The sequence below is a fragment of the Sturnira hondurensis genome, unplaced genomic scaffold, assembly GCF_014824575.4.
Source record: "Sturnira hondurensis isolate 20B ecotype Veracruz unplaced genomic scaffold, ASM1482457v3 Scaffold0015056, whole genome shotgun sequence".
Classification (NCBI taxonomy): Eukaryota; Metazoa; Chordata; class Mammalia; order Chiroptera; family Phyllostomidae; genus Sturnira; species Sturnira hondurensis.
The window spans coordinates 2,468,267-2,489,869 of record NW_028087687.1 but is presented as its reverse complement, the minus strand read 5'-3'; the positions used below and the strand labels follow the sequence as shown (position 1 = coordinate 2,489,869).

At 36.7% G+C, this 21,603-nt stretch overlaps 1 protein-coding gene across 4 annotated transcripts in view; it reads right to left on the bottom strand.

Annotated features, from left to right (window-relative positions):
* The window catches only part of SMIM14 (small integral membrane protein 14), a 61,145-nt gene that overhangs the window by 38,574 nt on the left and 968 nt on the right, over positions 1 to 21,603 (bottom strand). The window contains exons 2-3 of one of the 4 annotated variants that reach the window (XM_037064314.1): positions 14,727 to 14,770; positions 12,817 to 12,874 (exon numbers count right to left, since the gene is read on the bottom strand). The exons of 2 other annotated variants lie outside the window; for them this stretch is intronic. The gene's annotated coding sequence lies outside the window, so the exon portion shown is untranslated. The remainder of the gene's footprint in view (positions 1 to 12,816; positions 12,875 to 14,726; positions 14,771 to 21,603) is intronic. One more of the 4 variants, XM_037064309.1, reaches the window with a different exon arrangement.

Genomic DNA, 21,603 nt, shown 5'->3' with positions numbered 1-21,603 from the left:
CAATTAATTTGGGATCCATATCCAAACATGCAAAATTTTTGTATAAGAATGTTCACTGCAACGTTTTAAAAAAAGATTTGTATTTATTTCTTCTTAGAGAGAGAAGAAGAGAGGAAAAAGAGAGGGAGAAAAGTATTGATGTGTGGTTGCCTCTCACACACCCCCTACTGCGGACCTGGCCCATAACCCAGGCATGTGCCCTGACTGGGAATTGAACTGGCGACCCTTTGGCTCACAGGCTGGCACTCAATCCACTGAGCCACACCAGGCAGGGCTCACTGCAACATTTGTTATAGGAGGGGGAAAAAAAACAACAACCAAAAATGGTTACCATCCACATGGTTCTGTAAATGTAGTACAAGTACATGTTACAGCTCTGGAAAAGAATGAGGCAGATTTCTATGTGATGATTAGGGGAAATACCAATTTATACTGAGGTATAATCAAGTTGTAGAAGAGTCAGGGCAACCTACTTCCCATCTAAGAACTTCCAAGATCTGTTGCCTGAACTAAGGGGATGTGGGGACTGAAAGGGTAAGTGGAGTTGCAGGTAACCTAAACTGAAAAGCCTAACTCTCCGAAAATAGGAAACACCAAATATAAACCCTGACTACTTCCTGGTTTTGGCTGAAGCCACTCTGTCCACACCTTACTTTGAAAATTGATTAGGCTTCTTGTTAGAGAACTGACTATATATATCCAACACAGAAAACCCTCAAAGTAAATATAATCCACCCTTGTATGTGATAAAGTTCACCCTTGAAAGCCTATTTCTCAGGCTTTCACAATGTCTTTGCACAATGTCCTTAAGGGAAAAAAGGGCTCAGGCTGTGCTGATGTGGAAAAAAGCAAGTGCCCGCCTACAAATACTTTCCTTCCTTCCTCCCTATCTCTGCCTCCCAGGGCCAACAAAATGTCAGTTGAAATTAAAAGACATTTTACTAAAATTTTTAAAAATAAAACTCAAAAACTGAAATGCCTAACTAGTTCCGGAGCCTCTAAATACAGAAATGCTGAGAAAGTTCAGCAGGTTCACCAATAACACTGTTTTGTTCTAATGCTGATGAAAAGAAAAAAATTTTGATTTCCAGCAGGGACTACCATCTGTAAGGAATCTACACATTCTCCCTATGTCTGCATGGGCTTCCTCTAGGTAACTCTGATTTTCTCCCGTGTGTGTGTGTGTGTGTGTGTCCCTGAGATGGAAGGGTGACCTGTCCAGGTGGGTCCCAACCTTGCACCCTGAGCTGCTGGGAAAGGCTCGGGCCACCTGCTATGCTGAAGTGGAATAAGTGGGTCGGAAAACAAAATTATCTTGTTTTTATTCTTCTTTCTTAAATGTGCATTTAACTCACATTTTGATGTCTAATGTTAGAAGTGTTTTTAAAAAAAGTGTTTTGGGTCTTTATACTCGTATAGCAGTTTGATGATGCTTTTGTGACAAGAAATATATCATATGAACTTAACTCTTACTTATATCAGAATTGGTTTCTTTATTCATTGTTTCACTTGAAGTCACGGTTTCCAAGAACCTATCAGACATTAAGTGAGGACTTACTCTACTAGCAAACTGACTTTTATAAAGAAAGGGAGACTTGTTTTTATAGCTCATTTTAAAAAAAGCTTAAGGGCAGGAACCTATCTTAGTCATCACACTGCAAACACCTCCCTCATTGAGTAAGGCACAGCAATAAATAAATATTGAATTTTACAAAGGTTTTTCTCTATGGATCTATATCTGCCAGGAAAAACATAAATCAACTAGAATTATAAAAATTACATCAGTTTTAATGAGCCTCTCCAGTAAAATGAGAAAATATACCATGATAGGACATTCAAAACAGTGCTACGCTTCTATGGAACTTTCTTCATGTAAACTTGAGCTGTTTTAAGTACTATTCAGTTTTTAGTTAATAGTTTCCACTTAAAAGTACTGAGTTGGCCAAAAAGTCCATTGCCTTTTTCTGTAAAGTGAAAGACATTTTTCACTTTCACCAATAACTTTATCGATTTGGTATTTCAAGTATGTCGGCTACCTCCCCAACTGACTTCTAGTGGGTAGAGGCCAGGGGTGTTGCTAAACATCTTCCAACAGATAAGGCAGCCCCAGAGCAAAATATTATTTCTCCAAATTGTCAACAGTAAGAACCTTCTCATGTGACTTTTGACATATTCAGTCACAGCACCTTCTCCATACACTGCACAACTTTTTTTTCACATTTCAGTTGCATTTTTACCTTTCCTGAAATAATAAAGCACAATATTCCCTGGCTGGTGTAGCTCAGTGGATTGAGCTTGGGCTGTGAACCAAAGGGTCACCAGTTTGATTCCCAGTCACTGATCGCACCTGGGTTGCAGGCACACAATAATAAATAAATTAAATAAATAAAAAAGATCTAATTAATTGAAGCATAATATGCCAAAAATGTTGCATTTTTCTTCCATCTTCAATATTAAAATGGCTGCACAAAAATTCACCTACTTTTTAAAGATTTTATTTATTTATATTTAGAAAGAGGGAAAGGGAGGTAGAAACAGAGGGAGAGAAACTTCAATGTGTGGTTGCTTCTCATGTGCGCTCTATTGGGGACCTGGTCTACACCCCAGGCATGTGCTGTGACTGGGAATTGAACCAGTGACCCTTTGGTTCACAGGCCAAAACTCAACCCACTGAGCCACCCCAGCCAAGGCTAAAAAAATTCACCCATTTTGACACTTTTTTTAAATGCAGGCTGATATGGCAGCTGTCACAATACAATCTAACAAAATTGTTCTGAATGAAGCTAAGACAACTAAGCACTACTGGAGCCATCATACAAAAAAAATGTTATAGACTTTTTGGCCAACCCAATACTTGATTTTTTTAAAAAATAGACTGGAAACAGTTTTCTTTTGGCTAGGACCTCAGAACAAATGGCAACACACAACAGCAGCTAAGCACTAGACAAAAAACTGAACCAACCCCACTCCACATTTAAATCCCTTGGTGTCCAGAGACATAAGCTGCTTTATCCTGGGCAAGACAGAAGTGAATTACTCAATCAAAAGTCTGGTAAAGCAGCCTAGAAGAGGATCCGGATAGAAAGTAATTTAAAACAATGTTTTTGCCCTTCATGTTTCAGAGGAGTTATCTGCCTCTCCAACATATATCCCTAATGTGAGAACAATGTTAAATAATATCTAGGGCATGGGCTTGACCCTTAAAGACAACCAGTGTTATTGCTATTGGTTACAAAAGCCCTAAATCATAAACATATGAACCATGTACTGAAAAAATTCATGAAAATTGAAGTTAGGTGATAGGTACTGACTGGGGAGTTCCTGCATAATTTTACTTCTTGAAAATCTCTATAATAAGCATTTAATTTATATATCAGGATTTTCCTATTATAATTTTGTGATAGCAATCTGACTCTAGGCCTAAATTAAGCAACAGTTTATAGGTAATGTTTAAGGCAGCATAAAATCAAATACTGCATACATCTAAATCTCTCAAACCAGCCACTCCTACACAACTCTAAACACAGAAAAGTAGGGAAATAATGCCCTCTAGGAGTTACATTGGGAGGGCAAACACAATTCTCCATATCCCACAAATCCGGGTCATTTTCCCCATCCACACCTACCCAACACACCTTTCCCGGCAGAGTTCAGCTGTATGAAGTCAGTTGAGTCATCCTATTTCTACATGTACTACGAGAATTTTCCAGGGCTGTTAATCAATTTATTGTCTGCTGTTACAACCTTAAACACTCCAGCTCATGCTGGGTGGGTTTAGTTTACTTTATATCACTGCTGGGAAGTCAAATTTAATTGCTTGGTTAAAACTGTGGAAAAGGTGAAAAAGTAGATACTGCAGTTTTGTTATAGCACGTTTTCTACAATTATGCCATGGAACTACATGCTTATATGTAGAATTGATTCCTTGGGAAATAAACTTCTTCAAAGTGGTTCTGAATGAGGCCAAACACTCTTAGCAAGAAATAGTAAAACAGCAAAGTTATCGGTGATATCTCCAAAAGTACAGAGTAAAATGAGAAATGTCAACCTTCCCATTCCTCTCTCCCCAATTTTCCTCCCTTTCCCCAAAGGTACCATAGTTAACAGTCTGGTATGAAAAATTCCAGGTGTTTTTATATGCTGTAATTACATCCTCAGAAATATATACATACACACACATCATTTTGGTGGGTTTCATGATATATTATACATGTCTGCAACTTGTTTTTCCCTAACACGAAAAGCCTCAGAAACCTTCAATACATAAAGCTCTACCTCATTCTTTTTAATACTCCAAAATTATGAACATTCAATTTTAGCATCCCCTTAGTAGAAATTACTAAGCGCCTTTCCAATTTTTTGTTAACATAATACTGCAAGAAGAGTCTTTGTGCCCAGCCCTGATGGGGGTAGCTCAGTGGGTTGGGTGTCCTCCCACAAACCAAAAGGTTGCCAGGTCAGTTCCAGTCAGGGCACATGCCTAGGTTGAGGGCCAGGTCCCCAGACGGAGGTCTGCAAGAGGCCACTAATCAAGGTTTCTCCTCTCTCTTTCTCCCTCCCTTCCTCTCTCTAAAAATAAATAATAAAATCTTTTTTAAAAAAGTCTTTGTACCCATATTTTTGTAGGACAGTGTACAAAAAAAATAAGTCTCTAGGTCTAAAGGCATTCACTGAAAGCCTTTACCAATTTTAATTCTATAAACAGCACATAGTACAAATTGCAAATTGTATAACATAGTATCCACATACTATTACTACCACTAATAGTGCAATTACATATGGATATGCTCATTTTAAATCATTTTTTTGCCAGGATGTCAATACCAAAAATATATATTTCATTGCCTTTATTTCCTAATTCTAATGAGAATATTCAGCTTTTCAAGTTTATTGACATTTATATTTATTTTTCAACCTTTTTGTTTTATTGACTTCTCAGAGCTCTTTATATTATTATTAATCCACTGATACATCGTAATAAGATTGAGAACTTTTTTATAGGTTATTTGCTTCCCTTCCTTCCAAGTGGCACCAAAACCAGATTAATAAAGGATCTATTTTCACACATTTTTCTACTTATCTTCTCAGACTATTAGCAATAAAACTGCAAACCACAGAAATATAAATCTAAATACCAATACAGCAAGTGAAAATAATAATCAATGACAATACAAAAAATTAGTTGGAAAGTGTTTTCATTTTCCTTAATTTTTTTTAACACAGATTTCTTCTAGGGACATGCTGTAGGAACTGAAGGTTATTGATAAACCCTGAATTTTCTTTTGACAATTTTACTTCTCTTATTTTGGACCCATTTTTTTTGTTGCCATTGGAGTTAAGGACTCACATGAAGGGAGAAAAAATGTCTTTGAAGCCATTAAAGACTTTGGGGGAAAGTGTTTATATGTCTATGTGTGTGACAGTTCATTTTGGTTCCTTTTACAGAAAAAAAATATTTGATTTGGGATATACACTTTTAAAGAAGTTATTATATTCTTTTTTATTAGATTTTTATTTATTTATTTTTTAGAGAGAGGGGAAGGGAAGGAGAAAGACAGGGAGAGAGACATCAACGGGTGGTTGCCTCTGGCGTGCCCCCCACCCAGGGACCTAGCCCGCAAACCAGGCATGTGCCCTGACTGGGAATCGGTGACCCTTTGGTTCGCAGGCCCACAGTCAATCCACTGAGACACACCAGCCAGTGCAAGAAGCTATTATATTCTAAATGTCTTTTCTAAAAGAAGACATATTTTGTAAGTACCTAGAGGTAATAAAAATTCCCAAAATAAAACATCCACGTAGATTTCAAGATTATAAAATTTTCAACTTTTTAACACATTCCAAAATAGTAAATATTGCCCTGGCTGGTGTAGCTCAGTGGATTGAGCGCGGGCCTGGGAACCAAAGGATTGTGGTTCGATTCCCAGTCAGGGCTCATGCCTGGGTTGCAGGCCAGTTCCCAGCAGGGGATACATGAGAGGCAACCATACATTGATGTTTCTCTTCCTCTCTCCTTCCCTTCCCCTCTAAAGATAAATAAATAAAATCTTTTAAAAATAGTAAATATTTTAAAAATGTACTTAAAAACACAAAATTCTTGAAGAATGAGTCATGAATTTTTAAAGCAAATAATCCAATCACATAATTGATTGACCCACAACAGTTCTCACATTAATTTGGAATGGAACTACCATTACATGACTTTTACCTAAAATGGCCTTACTTGTTTATTTCTTGTTTTACCAATAGCTGGCAAATTTCCTTCCATTAGGTAAATGTAACAGAAGCAAGAAAAAAATTTTAAGGAATACAACAGGACTAAGAATGATATGGCCAGAAGATCTGAGTAAGACAAAACCCTGAAGATAATCAAAAATTAAGGACTAATAAGAAAACGTAAATAAATCTCTTTGGTGTTTAAGAGACCAAAGAGTTAAAATAGCTGAGAGCCTATAAACTTTTTTAAATAGGTAAAGCCCGAGGAAAAAATAATTCCCAAAAGAGGAACTGTAGCTAATTAACAAACATTTTTTAAAGGTCACATTAAGTCATCTAATATATGCAAATTAAAATGTGAACCTTCACCTAAAAACAAAACACAAAAGTACAATGGAAGGTTTCATCCTGCATTACTTATTCTATAGTTAATGCTACAACCCTTCTGAAATGTAGTTTTTAATCAAGAACTATAAAAATGATCATATCAATGCATGTTATTTGTGGCTTGCTAAAATACTCCCATGGTAAGGAAAGAGACAAATCCTCCTTACAGCATTCCAAATATTAGTAGGTTTATATCTCTCTCTAGGAGGCGAAGCTCAACCCTCCCCAACCCTGAATGCGGACTAGACTTAGTGACTCATTTTAAAGGATAGAGTACAGAAAAAGAAGGCAGCTTTATAGTAGAGAACCTAGCAAGCACTACCTTAACCAAAAGAATGAGGAAAACATCATTAGTGATGTTGTATTGACATCATGTACCCTTTGATACGATGGGATAAGAAGGGCACTTCATTTCTGTGGTATTCTTCCCAAAAAACCTTAACACAAAGTCAAATCATGAGAAAAGTCATCAAACCCAAATTGAGGGGAATTCTACAAAACATCTAGCCAATAGGCCTGAAAACTATCAAGGCCATCAAAAACAAGGAAAGCCTACAAAACTATCCCAGACCAGAGGATACAAAGCACACTAACACTATTTCTAGATGATTCTAGGAATGTCCTTGTAAATGATAAAAAGAAGTCGAATATTAGTGACATTTTACTTAAGTTAGCCATATTGGGTAATGTACCATTAATTCCACAATCATCCATTGTTCTCCAGAAACATCTGGAGACTGTCCTCCCTGTAATTCTACTAAGAGGCTTATAAATTAATTTTTATTTGAGGAAGAGCTAGGTATTTCTGTCTTTCCATGTGCGCACTCAATCCCTTTATATTTTATGACTGCGGAGTCTCTGGCCCCTGCTGCCCCAGCTCCACTGTGGACTCAACATAAACTGAACGCATGACTTGGAAAAGTCCTCTCCTTTGTTTTTTCTTTTCTCTTTTTTTTTACTGTATTTTTTTCCATTTAGCCCCCTTCTACTCCCCTCCCCACACCTTTCATTTCTTTTTAAAAAAATCCTCCCTGGTACCCCATCAAAATATAACAAAATACCAGCTTATCCTTTACATACCTCAGATCCATTCCTTACTAAGAAAAAAAGAAAAGCAATCAGCTCTAAAAACCCAAAATTTGACTTGTCAACTTCATTCCTCCTTTATTTTGAATACTGAAAATACGAACCCTTATTTAACCTCCCTACTTTCTTGCCAATCTCCAGTTTCCTCTCTTCTTCAGTAAAGGTTAGTTCCCTGCTCCTGCTTCCAAAAGCAATATTACTAAGAAATTCATTTCCCTCACAAGCAATGAGTCACTATGCTCAATGTGAAATTCTTGTGGTTAAGAGGAAAAATTATGTAGAATTACTATATGCCCAAATTTTAAACCTACAGAAGAATTAATCTACATTAAAATGATTATATTGGTTCTGTTAAAGGTGATCAGATGTATTTTTCCTCATTGTTTTCCTACTTGTCTATACTACATTTTACTTTATGAATCAAATTAATATACAGGGTTGGGCAAAAGTAGGTTTACAGTTGTGAGTACACAAAAGTTCATTTTTGTATTATTATTTATTAATTATTATATTATTCCCATACGAACTGTAAATCCACTGTTGCCCTAACCTGTATCTACACTGGGTATGAAAATGTGTCACATATGTAAACATTTACATACATATGGATACAAAAGATTCTACCCAAAGGAAATACTAAAGGTTGATGCCAAAATTTCCACACATGAATAACCGAAAGATAAATTTTTATCTATGGAGAGATGCTTCTAAATGGTCTAAAACATTAAGAATTTAAGAATTTAAAAATAATTTAGAATTGGTTGCCTCTGGAAAGGGGCTAGGGCACAGAACTAATAAAAAAATATTTCATTGTACACCATTTGTGCCTGAACTATTCATGAAATACTAACTTTTTCTGAGAGAGAGAGAGGAAGGGAAAGAGACAGAGAAACATCGATTTGTTGTTCCACTTATTTATGCATTCACTGGTTCATTATTTTATGTGCTCTTCATTATTTTACGTGCTCTGACTGGGGCCACAACCTGGGCATATAAGGCTGATGCTCCAACCAACTGAGCTACCCAACCAGGGCCAAAATATTAACTTTTTATAACAACCATCATCATTTAAAGTAAGCTTCTTGTTCTTCCCCCTACCAGAAGGGACAAGTAATTACATATCAATTTTCCCTGGAACAGACTATCCTAAATTGTCTTAGCCCTCTAACTGTCCCTCTCTCTGTCCCTCAGTCCTCACTGAATTTGTTGGATCAAGTTAATATATGATTTAAAAATTTCTAAACTCTATATGTATATAAATAAGTGTGTTACAAAATACACCAAATCACATCCTCAAGAAACAACCAAATATAAACAGATCATATAATAGGTATTTCTATAGTCAGCCTTTACCCTAAATCTGAGGTAATCATTCTTTGCAAAATCAATTATCAAAGTGTACCTTTCTCTTCCCTTATTCTCCCCCTGCTGGCAGCTTTAACAGTTAAGAGAATCAAACTACTGAAACAACTATGTACATATCACCACCAACTATTAATGTTGGTATGTTTTGTCCAATTGAGTTTAAAACAAAGGCAAATTATCATACATATTGAAATTTATTATATTTATCTATTTATCGATTTGTAGAGAAGGGGAAGGGAGGAAGAGAGGGAGAGAAACACTGATGTATTAGACAGACGTCAATCAGTTGCCTCCAGCAAGCCTCCAACTGAGGACCTGGCCCACGACCCAGGCATGTGCCCTGACTGGGAATCAAACCAGTGACCTTTCCGTTTGCAGGCCAGCACCTAATCCACTGAGTCACAACAGACAAGGCTAAATTCTTTTAAAAACACACATAAAACAGAAGGAAAAAAGATAAAAGACAAGGACTTAAGTTTTGTTTCAGGTGTTTTTCCAGGACACACCCAGAAATCAAAGACACCTGGATACATACTATAGCTGGGATGGCAAGGAAGAAAAACAGATGAAGAGAGAAGAGGGAAAAGAGATAATAAATATTACAACCCAGTAAATAAGAAATAAATTCTTCTTTCTAGAATTTTCTGAGCATGCCAACCCTAAAATGTATTTATTTATATTTGTATATCAAAACTTGACTCACAAATAAGGAAGAAAAGAATCAGTATTTCAATAAATGGTCCCAGAAAAACCTGCTAGCAATTGAAAAGGAAAAAGATCCAGCGGCAATTCTAGAAGACAATTTAGGTGAATATTTACTCGACCTTTGCGGAAGAATTTCTTACGGATATATACAGTGGAAAATATCAACAAATTTGTATCCTAATCTGTGTGTACAAAAAATAATCCCAAAATAAGAGCAAAAGACCAAAGGAAAAAAACATATTCCACTTACACGGTTAGCAAAGACATCTTAATAAAACAGAGCATATGCAAACAGAATCTTATATAAATTAGACATTGAATTTGAGATTATAAACTATGTTTGTGATCATACAAATCCAGAAGGTAGAAAAATGCTGACAGAATAATTTACAGAACAACCAAGAACTCTGAACAGTGATTGGATTAAATGACCTTTAGCAACTACTAATTTTTAAAAGATAACTAAAAGGTTAATTATCACAACTAGAGTCCTTAATTTTGAAAAATCCCACCAAGTATTTTCAATATTAAAGAGATCTAATGCCTGGATCCAGCTGGAAACAATCTTGCAAAAGTGGAGATCCAGACAAAGTGAAAGACCCATTAGTTGAGTTAACTGTTGAAGCCTGTTGATGGGTACACAGAAATTCCTTTTACTACTCTACCTTTTGGCATAAAAATTTTCAAACACATCTCTTATTTTTAAAACACATTTTTTCTTAACAATAAAACAAAAACTCACTGCTCCCCCTCATAAAAACATGAAAAACCCAGGGCTCTTCTTGAGAAAGCAGGGATAACCAAAGCTGATTCAAGGTCAGAAGATGAAAATCTCTCTACTAAGATTTTAAGAAGTTGATTTATGATGAAATTTCCTTTGCAAGTAGCCTGCTCAATCTTTACAGTAATCAAGAACAATATCAAAATTATTTCCATTTAAAAAATAAAAATAGAATCCCATAGCAAGAGCAAAATAGAGTAACAATTTAGAATACATGTAATTTGTCTTTGCAAGACAGAAAATAGAGATGCTGGCCAATGAAATGGGAAATTCAGAAGAAGCATTTATCTAAAAGGCATCAATTCCATTAATTAGACCTCCAAAGTTATAAAACCAAGGAAGTGAATCATATGCTAGAACTGTCCCCCAGGACATTCACAGCACCTACACTTGAGTTTGTTTGCTACTCTATTTTTCAGCCTTATTCCAATTATATCACAGAGGTAATTATTCACCTTTAAAAATAATGTTTTTAGCCCTGGCTGGTGTAGCTCAGTGGATTGAGCTCGGGCCTGCGAACCAGACAATAGCGGTTCGATTCCCAGTCAGGGCACATGCCTGGGTTGCAGGCCAGTTCCCGGGAGGGGGCCATTTCCCAGCAGGGGATGCACAAGAAGCAACCATAATTGATGTGTCTCTTCCTCTCTCCTTCCCTTCCCCTCTAAAGATAAATAAATAAATATTTTAAAAAATAATAATAATAATGTTTTTCTAGAAATAACTTTCTGACCCCAAGTTTTTACCCAGTGGCCAATCCAGAAAACTGATCAACCAGATGACCAGAGATATTCCAAAACTCTGCCTACCTTTTATATTAAACAGAGAGAACAAAATGTCTATCACTTCCAGTACTACCATAGTATTATACTATATACTAATGTCTATAGTTGGGATTACCTTTATCAGATCACCCAACATCTCAATGTAATAAGGTGTTCAAATTCACTCATATACAATTATTTTGCAACGTGTTCATTTGCTTTATTCTTTTATCTGAAATGCATCTCAATCAAACACAGCCATACCTTATAGTAGTTTATATTTGCCTGCTTTACTACTTTCACATCCTAATAACCACCCTTCTGAAAAAGTCAAAGCAGAAAAATCATCCCTGTTTTAAAATGAGTAAAATAGAGTCAAATAAGCTAGCATTTTTACCATGGTAATACATCTGGTATGAGACAGATTGCAGACAGGAAGTCACAGTGTAAATTCCTGACCAGGACTCATTCCACATCAGTCACATATGATAAACCATGCTAGTTACATGTTTCATCCTTATAAGGAAACTTTAAAGCAGTACAGACATTAGAAAATTCTCAACTCACTTCCTATTACTACTAATGCCATACTTTTCTTTTAAACTATTTCATCTCTGATGGAAAATGGGCAAGAATACAGATTCAAATCAATCATTATTTGTTAAAAAACTGTACTAAAGCCACACATGAGAGAAGTTAAAGATTTTTTAAATATTTAAATTTTGAAATAAATCCCATATATACCCTAAATCACAATTCTATGTGATTACAAATTCTTTGAATTCTATAACATTCTTTTAAAAATTCAAATTATGGCCCTGGCTGGTGTAGCTCAGTGGATTGAGCACAGGCCTGCAAACCAGAGGATGGCAGTTCGATTCCCAGTCAGGGTACATTCCTGGGTTTCAGGCCGGTTCCCTGCAGGCCAACTCCTAGCAGGGGATGCACAAAAGGCAACCAAACATTGATGTTTCTCTCCCTCTCTCCTTCCCCTCTAAAGATAAATAAATAAATAAATGATCTTAAAAAAATTCAAACTAATAGCCAAGCCATTATAGTTACAAATTTCCTACACTGATCCAATTAGGAGACCGTATATTGTTCCACCTAGAAGCAGCTATTTACAAGAGTAAAATACAGTAAAATCATCTCTGGAATTTTTAACAGAAAATATTTTTATAGGATAACAAAAAACTTAAAGATACTCTTCCAGAGGGCACACTATTCAAAAGAGACTATAGCAAGCTAAAAAAAAAAGGCAACAAAGTGTTTACTTTCCATATGGTGAAATAAGGATGTATAGAGGAAACAAGGTCAGTACAGTAGAACAGAAAGTCTGTGCAAGATATCACTGTATAGATCACATACAGATTAGAGGATGCTGCCCTCATTTATTCATCTTCAACAAATGACAACCTCACAAGTGGTACTCTTAAAACTTTGGGGATGCATCAGTTCTCACCTTCTCATTTAAGGAGGAAAGAACTGAGGCCCAGAGAACTTCAGTGGCTTAACCCGAAGTCACGCAGCAGAGGTGGGATTCAAACCCATGTCTTCTCTCACTTCTCCTTTCCTGAATAGCACACAGCTAATAAGTCCTCAAGGGACTAAGTAACTGGCAGAAGAGTTCTGAAGAGGATATAGAAAAACTTAAAGGCACAGCCCCTTTAGTTTTTGCTCTTGCAGAGCAAGAGCCGGCAATCAAGTTAATTATTCATTATACTTAACTTATATGATAATGATAATAATTATATACCAATATCATTAACCAAAATAAATGTCACAGACAAATCAATTTCTGCAATAACCTTTGTGGTAAAAGTTCAAATTCAAAGAAAAGAAGCTTAACTCTTCAAGGCCATCAAGAATTTACTTAGCTCTCTAATTTCTCCAAGACTCTGCAGCACAGGACTCTATTAAAGGTCCACCAAGGGGTTGTCACCATTTTTCTAGAAACTCCCGGTTACTATGACCCTATTTTCCTATGTCTTGGACATTACCTTCTTTCCTCAATGACACTTTTTTTTTCTTCTCAGTATGTGATCATATTCTAGGAATCAACTTGGGCAATACTTGCTAAAACACCATGGGACAGCAGAAAAAAATGCGTCTTATATAAATGATTCAAGTCATGGCACTACTACTAAGAACGGATAAATTACTTAGCCTTTCCATGACTTCAGTTTCTCTATCTATAAAACGGGAGTGGTAACTGAAACTACTCATTTAAAAGGGTTGTTAAGAGGATCAAGTGAGAATTTGTAAGAGTGCTTTATAAACTATAAAAATGCTCTGGGCCAACTCAATTCTAAGCCCTTAGATTTGAAATGTATCTTCAACCCTCAGCCCAAGTTCTCTGTATACTGCTTTGGAGTGTTTGTATTCCCCTGGGGCTTGGCTAACACTCTTGGGCATAAAAGAGAAAGGGAAAAAAGAAGTCTTCTGTTCTGAATCTTGGTCCCTCACCTAAGAATGTCCTGTCCTTCCCTGGCTAGCCCTTACTCCTGAACAATCTGACTGATTCTCTCAAGGTGCAGGAGTAAAATTTATTATAAATAGGCAAATAAAGGGAAAGCTTTCAATTGAATCATCTTTGTTTATATTCAATATCATAACCCAAAGTTTCACATTCAGAAGATGTTTTCTAAATTTCTACTCAAGCACTTAGTAGTCAAAAAAGAAAATTACATATGCATTTCATATAAAAAAGTACTTAGTACTCATACTCTGAATTAAAACATTTAAACTCCAAAGGAAAAAAGCTGTATTTCATAAGTTTAAAACAGAAAAATTCAACAGAAGATGATATAAAAATTCCATACTATCCATACGATGTGACCCTAAATTACAATGGATATTAAGTTGCTTATAAGTGTTAAGAAAGCAGTTTTCAACAGCTGTATTACAAAGTAGTAGTGTCTTCTGAAATTGTGAGGCACATCTCAAGTGATGTTACAAGTTTATGAATGATTTACATCATTCAGATAAATCAGAGTGGAATCTGAACTTTTTTTCTCAGGATCATTCTCATTCATTTGCTTGCTTATATGACTTTTGACTTTTTGAGCAGAAGGAATTACAGCTCCTGCTCTCCCAACTTACATAAGTCAGAGTCTCTCTCAACCATACTACAGCCTAGATGATATAGTTGCACACAGATGCACAAATGCCATTCATAACAGGAAAAATGCTTAGGCTCACCGTGATAAAGAAAGCAATGTCATTAAAAAAGGAAACTTGAATAAACACCACAGATTTCAGGCAAGTCAGTTTCTTCTATATTATTTTTGCTAAGAGTAACGAAGCAACAAAATACATACTATGTCAAAAAATAACTTGTTTAAAAAGTATATTGTAAGGTAAAACAAGACAGCAGCCAGAACATTGATCTCTAAGTATGGTGCACATACTATGAAGACACCTTCTGAATCCCTAACTTGATTTGAAGTACCTTTCTTAGCTGTTAAATCTTGAAAGCGCTGCACCTGTAACACTTGTCAATCAATGAGTGCAGTCAAGCAAAAACCAGCTCCATTCTGTATTTTTAGAAAGCTGAGATTCACATCAGTGCTTTGACCTAAGTTTAAAAAGGAAATGAAAATTCAATATGGAAATAACCAATAAGTCACTTTCTCCAAACACATTGAAGTTGAAAATGTTATAAACAAAATATAACACTACTGTACACCTAAAAATCATTTTAGTTTAGAAAAATATACACTTTTCCATAAAGCTGAATTTATTTATTTTATTTATTTTTAATTGATCGATTTGAGAGAGAGTGTGAATTCATGGATTTGTTGTCCCACTTATTTATGCACTCATTGGTTCATTCTTGTATGTGCTTTGACCCGGGACCAAGCACACAAACTGGAGTGTAGGGAGGGCACAATAATCCACTGAGGTACCCAGCTAGGGTGCCAAGAGTTGAATTTAATTTTAAAAGCAATACACATTTACAGTTTTAAAATTCAAATACAGAAAGGTTAAAAAATAAATAAAACCACAAAAGTGAAATGTACTACCCTCTCCTCAGAGGCAACTTCTATTAATAAAATTCATGTAAATTTTCTAAGTATTTTAGGTATATGTACGCTGTATATACTAGGTTGGATTACTATTAAAGTCACTACATTTTGAATCATTAAAATGTCTTAAGTATGACTTATTTTGTAGACTGGTTGCTCTAATTGTTCAGAGCTTGGGTTAACTATTTAAAGCCATGGTTCATCACAATACGTATAATGATGAAAATTGGAAACTACACTAATGTCCAAAGTTAAATAGGTTAGTTTATTTAAAATATCTTATAAAAACATGGCCAGCTAAAAATTAAGTTTAGGCCCTGGCTGGTGTGGCGCTTTGGACTGAATTCTGGCCTGCAAACCAAATGGTTGCTGGTTCAATTTCCAGTCAGGGCACATGCCAGAAATGTGGGACAGGTCCCCTGGAGCGGGTGCGCGAGAAGCAACCACACATTGATGTTTCTCTCCTTCTCTTTCTCCCTCTCTTCCCCTTTCTCTAAAATAAATAAATAAAATCTTTTTTCAAAAATCAAGTCAGAAAGTTTCTAAGGCCATAGTTAAAAAATTGGAATATAAGCCTATATGGCTTTATATGTCATTTACACCAAAAGATGAATGTTTAAAAAATGAAATACCAGCTCCTGCTGGTGTATCTCAGTGGATTGAGCGCAAGCTGTGAACCAAAGCATCGCCAGTTCTATTCCCAGTCAGGGCATATACCTGGGTTGCAGGCCAGGTCCCTAGTGGGATCCACATGAGAGGCAACCACACATCACATTTCTCTCCCTCTCTTTCTCCCTCCATTCCCCTCTCTCTAAAAAGAATTTTTTTTAATTTAAATAAATAAATAAATAATAAAATACCAGAAGGAAATACATACAGAGATGACTTCTGAATGAGTACATTTTATTGTTGTTGGCTTTATATATTACTATCCTTCACAGTTTTATAATAACATCTTGTGTTTAAAAAGGTAGAGGAGTCCTGGCTGGTGTAGCTCAGTGGATTGAGCGTGCGCCTGCGAACCACACGATCGTGGTTCGATTCCCAGTCAGGGCACATGCCTGGGCTGCAGGCCAGTTCCCCGCGGGGGACTCATGAGAGGCAGCCATACATTGATGTTTCTCTCCTTCTCTCCTTCCCTTCCTCTCTAGAGATGAATAAATAAAATCTTAAAAAAAATAAAATACAATAAAAAGGTAGAGGAAAGGCTATTAGAAATGCATAGCCAAGCTAAGTTTAAATAGAACAAAACAACAATTCATGAAAGTAGTTCTACTAACATATTCTGATATCTAAAACAAGTATGTTTGTTTATTTAACACATCTTCCATAACTGTGTAAGTCAAAAAGATTGGTCAACACCATTGTAATATAAAGTACATGAGCCTGGGGTCACGTACTTTATATTACAGGTGAAGAGAAAACTAGTCTTGAATGACTCTGGACAACTTACCCAACCACTCAGAGCCTGTTTTCTCCAGCATAAATTACAGAAAAAAAAATCTGACTTGGAGGGTTGATGTGTCAGGTAAACATAATGTAAAGGAAATCAAGGGATTGGCATATACATCCCATAAATAGTAAATGCTGGTCATCACCAGAGGGAAACTGGGGTAGGAGGAGGCAGAAGAGGGTAAAGGGGGGATAAATGGTGATGGAAAGAGACACTACTTTGGGTAGTGAACACAATACAACGTACAAATGATATATTATAGAATTGTATACCTTAAACCTATATAATTTTATTAACCAATGAAACCCCAATAAATTCAATTACAAATAGTAAGTGTCATTATTATTGATGTTCAGGCAGCGAATTGTTTTTAAATTTCAGACTCAAATAATTATCAGCCCTCTTTCAAAATGGTTTGAAAGGCCCAAACTGTCCTTTACCCAACTGCAGTTTCTACTGATATGTTCCCAACTACAGAAACAAACATTCACATTATTAGTCTGTGTTGTATAGGCCACAGCATGAAAATGCACTTGAACATACCGAAAGAACACCTTTACTTATAAACCTATAGTAGTAGTTGTCTAAGAAGTTTTATAATCTTAAAGAACCCTAATATGAACCACAATATAATAAAGAACCATTGGGAGGAGTGCTTAGTTTTCTGCAAAATCTTTTTAACTCATATACTGATATATCACTATCATCATCCATTTAGACAGTTTAGTGTCTTACATTGAGGTTTTTGTTCTACGTCCTATTAAATTTTACAGAAAAGGTTACTACAAAAATTCTTTTTAGCAACATGCTGATTTTTACAGGTACAGAATAAAGTTGAGATTTTTCTTCATTTATTTATTCCATCAACGAGCCTACTGACTGCCTAATTAGTTCTCCCCAACCTCATGGGGCATCCCAAAGGAAAAGGCCAGACAGCCACAGACAATTAAATATGGAAGATAAAGTGATGTCTCAGTGGCTGTTATAGAAGCCTAAGGTGGGTTAGGATAGAGCTCTAGTAAAGGTCATATGAGACCTAAGCCTTCAAAGAAAAACAGCCATGCTTAAAGACTAGGAAAAGAGGAAGAACAAACAGTGTTTCTCTGAATTCAGTCCCCCACAAAAATATCAATGCAACAATTAAATTTAACATTTTAAAAAATTCATTTGAAAAGGGATTTTGCAGTGAGAAATTTATCCAGTTTATGATGATCTAATGGTAGTTCAAATAGTAACACACCTAAATCAATGGAGAAAATGTAGGAAAAATCCAAATAACTGTACAAGCAAGCAGAAGGCATTAGATGGGCTTTTGGTGTGTGAAATGCAAGGTAATGTACATGGAGGAGAAAATACTCCAAATTTACTCTAAGTCTCATAAGATGATTACTCGAGACAACAAAGCAAAAAGACCTAGAAGTTCTTGAAGAATGTTTCTTGAGATCATTTCTCAGTTCTACAACTTCAAGCAAAAAGACTAACAAAAACAATGGACTTCTTAAGGATAGGATTAGAAATGGGACAGAAAACATTATCTTGCCCTTAACAAAAAAGCACGGCCTGTCAAAACCAAAGTACTGTGTATAGTTCTAAACACTGCAGTTCAAAGACGATAGGGTACAGTGAGTAAGAAAGCAGGCTTGGGGCCTGGCTGGGTAGCTCAACTGGTTAGAGTGTCATCCCAACACACCAAGGTTGTGGGCGCAATCCCTGGTCAAGGGATTTGAATGCATAAATAAGTGAAAACAATGAATGCATAAATAAGTGAAACAACAATCTCTCTCCCCCAAATCAATAAAAATTTTTTAAAGGCTTGTTCTAAACCAACTTTCTGCCACTCACTATGTACCATGCCCTTCCTTTATACAACGGGAGTAGGCATATCTACATCTGAGGCATATCTACATCATATCTACATTTTCATTTTACTACATATCTCTATCTGCAGTAAAATGAAAAAATACAGAAGAGTGTTTAGCTCAGTACCTGACACAGTGTTCCTCAAAATCGTGGCTATCATTATTACTACTATAAAGAAGCATTCTTCCAGGCAAAAGCTATTAAAATATTAAAAGACATTCTCAAACTTTATGTGCATTAAAATCTCCTGAAATGCTTGTTGAAAATGCAGATTTCTGTGACCCATTCCTCTCAAGAAATAATTCTGTGGGTCTATCTAAGAAATTTGTGGGCCAAACAACAAGAATTATTAAAGAGAATCAAGGCACTGTCTTAAAAAAAGGAGCTGAAAACTAAGGTTCTTCCATAAAGAACTGGCCTAAAACACATTCAAGAGGAATACAAACATATTCACCAAGTTCATTACTCCAACCAACAACCACTGAGTACCTAATATGCAGTAAAAAGGAAAGACAAGGTCTCCATCTGCAGAGTTTAATTTCTACTATGGGAAACAGAATATAAAAAATTCCTCTCTCCTAAGTCCTCCTCTCAACTTCCAGCTTTTAAAACCCTCAGAGGAAGGACCCACGACACCACTCTCCCTTCTGGGAGCATACCCATGCCTCTCTTCCTTCTCCGGCTTACATCTCCTAAACTCTAAGGGTCCCCACGACATTTGCAACCAAGGGTGCAGCAGCAGCTCGTCCCAGGCTTACCCCTGAACCTGTCTCCAAGGCTCCCCCTTCTCTGTCTTCCAGCAAGCCAAAGCAGTCCCACCAAGGTTCTCTCCTGTCTCTTCTTCTACTCTAAGCTCTTCTTTATTTCACTGTCTCCAGCTTTAATACACTACTCTCCAAATCAAAATATCTAAATAAATAAAAATGGAAATTCCAAATAGTGACACATATTATGTGGAAAATAAGAGAATGGAGAGGTCAATGCAGGACAATCTCCCTGAAGACACAACATCTGAACTAAGGCCTGGATTACATCATGGACTCAGTAGCATAGAATCACTGGGATAAGAGCAGGGAAGCCTTAGGGTGCAGCAAGTGCAAATGCCCTAAGGCAGGTACAAGCCTGGCAAGTCCCGGGGGCAATGCTAGTGGGGCTGGAACAAAGGATGAAACTGCGGCAGCCAGCTTCTGCCACAATGATCTAGTGCCAAAACATGTAGTGCCCAGCAAGCTTTGGAAAAGATTTTGGATTTTACTCTGAATGTGATGGGAGGCTTTCAACAAAGGGGCAACATAACCTGACTTACATTTTAAAGGATCTTGTGGGGTGTGATAAGAGGAATGAACCATAAAAAGCCAAAGTGGAAAGAGGTAAACCAGCAGGTTACTGCAGTAGACATAGTGAGAGCGGTGGTAGTTAGCAGAGGCGGCAGCAGTAGAGACGGGAAGGTGCCAGATCTAGAATATTTCCTGAACACTGTAACTTAAGGCAAATCAAACAAAGACCGTTAAGTCGCAGAATTAGTCACCTGGGACTGATTTTATCTAAGAGACAGATAAAAGGTTTTATTCAGAGATTAAAAGGTTTTAAATAAGTTTTTGGCCAATAGGAACCCAAATGGGCTATCAGCATACTCAGAATACTTCATACTACGTACGCATCCTTTGACGCTGAGGTGAAGGGGACATTTCCTTCTCTTTTGGCACCACCCATAAAGCACTGGACTGAACGACCCACAGCAGGACTCAACGTCAATAAAGCATACTGAGTGGGACTCGTAAAGTAAAATCTTTCAGGACCTTACTGCTGCAGGCACTGTCAGCACTGGGAGCGTACTGTACCTACGGAACAGAAGTAAATTAGCAAAAACCTTTTTGAAACTTCCATATTGTCAACTCAGGCTATTCTGTGCCTGCTCTTCCCAGAACTGAACAAGAAAAGCCTCATTTTGCCACACAACGCATATTAATTTCTTGAATCTTATATCATCATAAATATTTGGGAGGAAATCTTTTATCTAAATAAGCAGGTTACAGAAAAGCATATGTGTTTTTGTGTAAAATATATAAATGCCAAAAAGAAGTCTGAAAGGACATAAACCACTGCAAATACTTTGGTGATCTATGGATGGCAGGCATATCGATGACTTTTCTTTTGTGGTGGCCTGCTTCAATCAACACTCCCCCCAATTATCACAAACTACTTTGTATAAGCAAAAAAATCAGTTACACCTTAGCATTAAAGGTTTAAAAAAAGAACTGCAAGAAAACAATTTCATTTGTCTAGATCAACAGGATTCCAACTGTGGAATTAAGAAAAAGATCTCAACTGCTCACACAGGAGGAAGAAATTTGTTCAGAAGAGGTTCTCGTTATACCTACCCCACAGGAACACACCCTTTAAGGTAGTAGTCTAAATTCATAAGAACTGTTCCTGGAGTCAATAAGGGGCAATCAATTAGCACATACTTCTGTTTTTCCCTCTCGAAGTCTACCAAAGAAATACCTCACTTTATGAGTTCTGCGGGGAGCAGGGGATGTCCTTTTTAAAAAGTTAGGACAAAAAGGACAGCTGGTCTTCGGGTCTTCCTCGTGTCCTAGAGGGGTGCAGAGGATGGCGGTGCTGGCAGCAGGCTACACTACACTGCATGGCCAGTCACCTGAAGTGAAGGGAACATAAGCTTTCTGCCACCTGCACAACACTGGGCAGCGAGTACACTTCCTAAGGGTCTGGAGACTGAAACAGCTGAGGCAGTTCACCGCTGTCCAAGTTACTGTAGGCACAGCTGCCAACGATTTCGCACAACATAAAAACTGGAAGGTCTCTCTTCAACAAACACAGGTATTGGGTGCGTAAAGCTCATCTAACTCTCTTGGTGCAAACCCAAGACATTCTCTTACTAGGGCCACATCTTCGATTTTGCAAACTAGGGCAACTGAAAACATCCTACTGACTATTTAC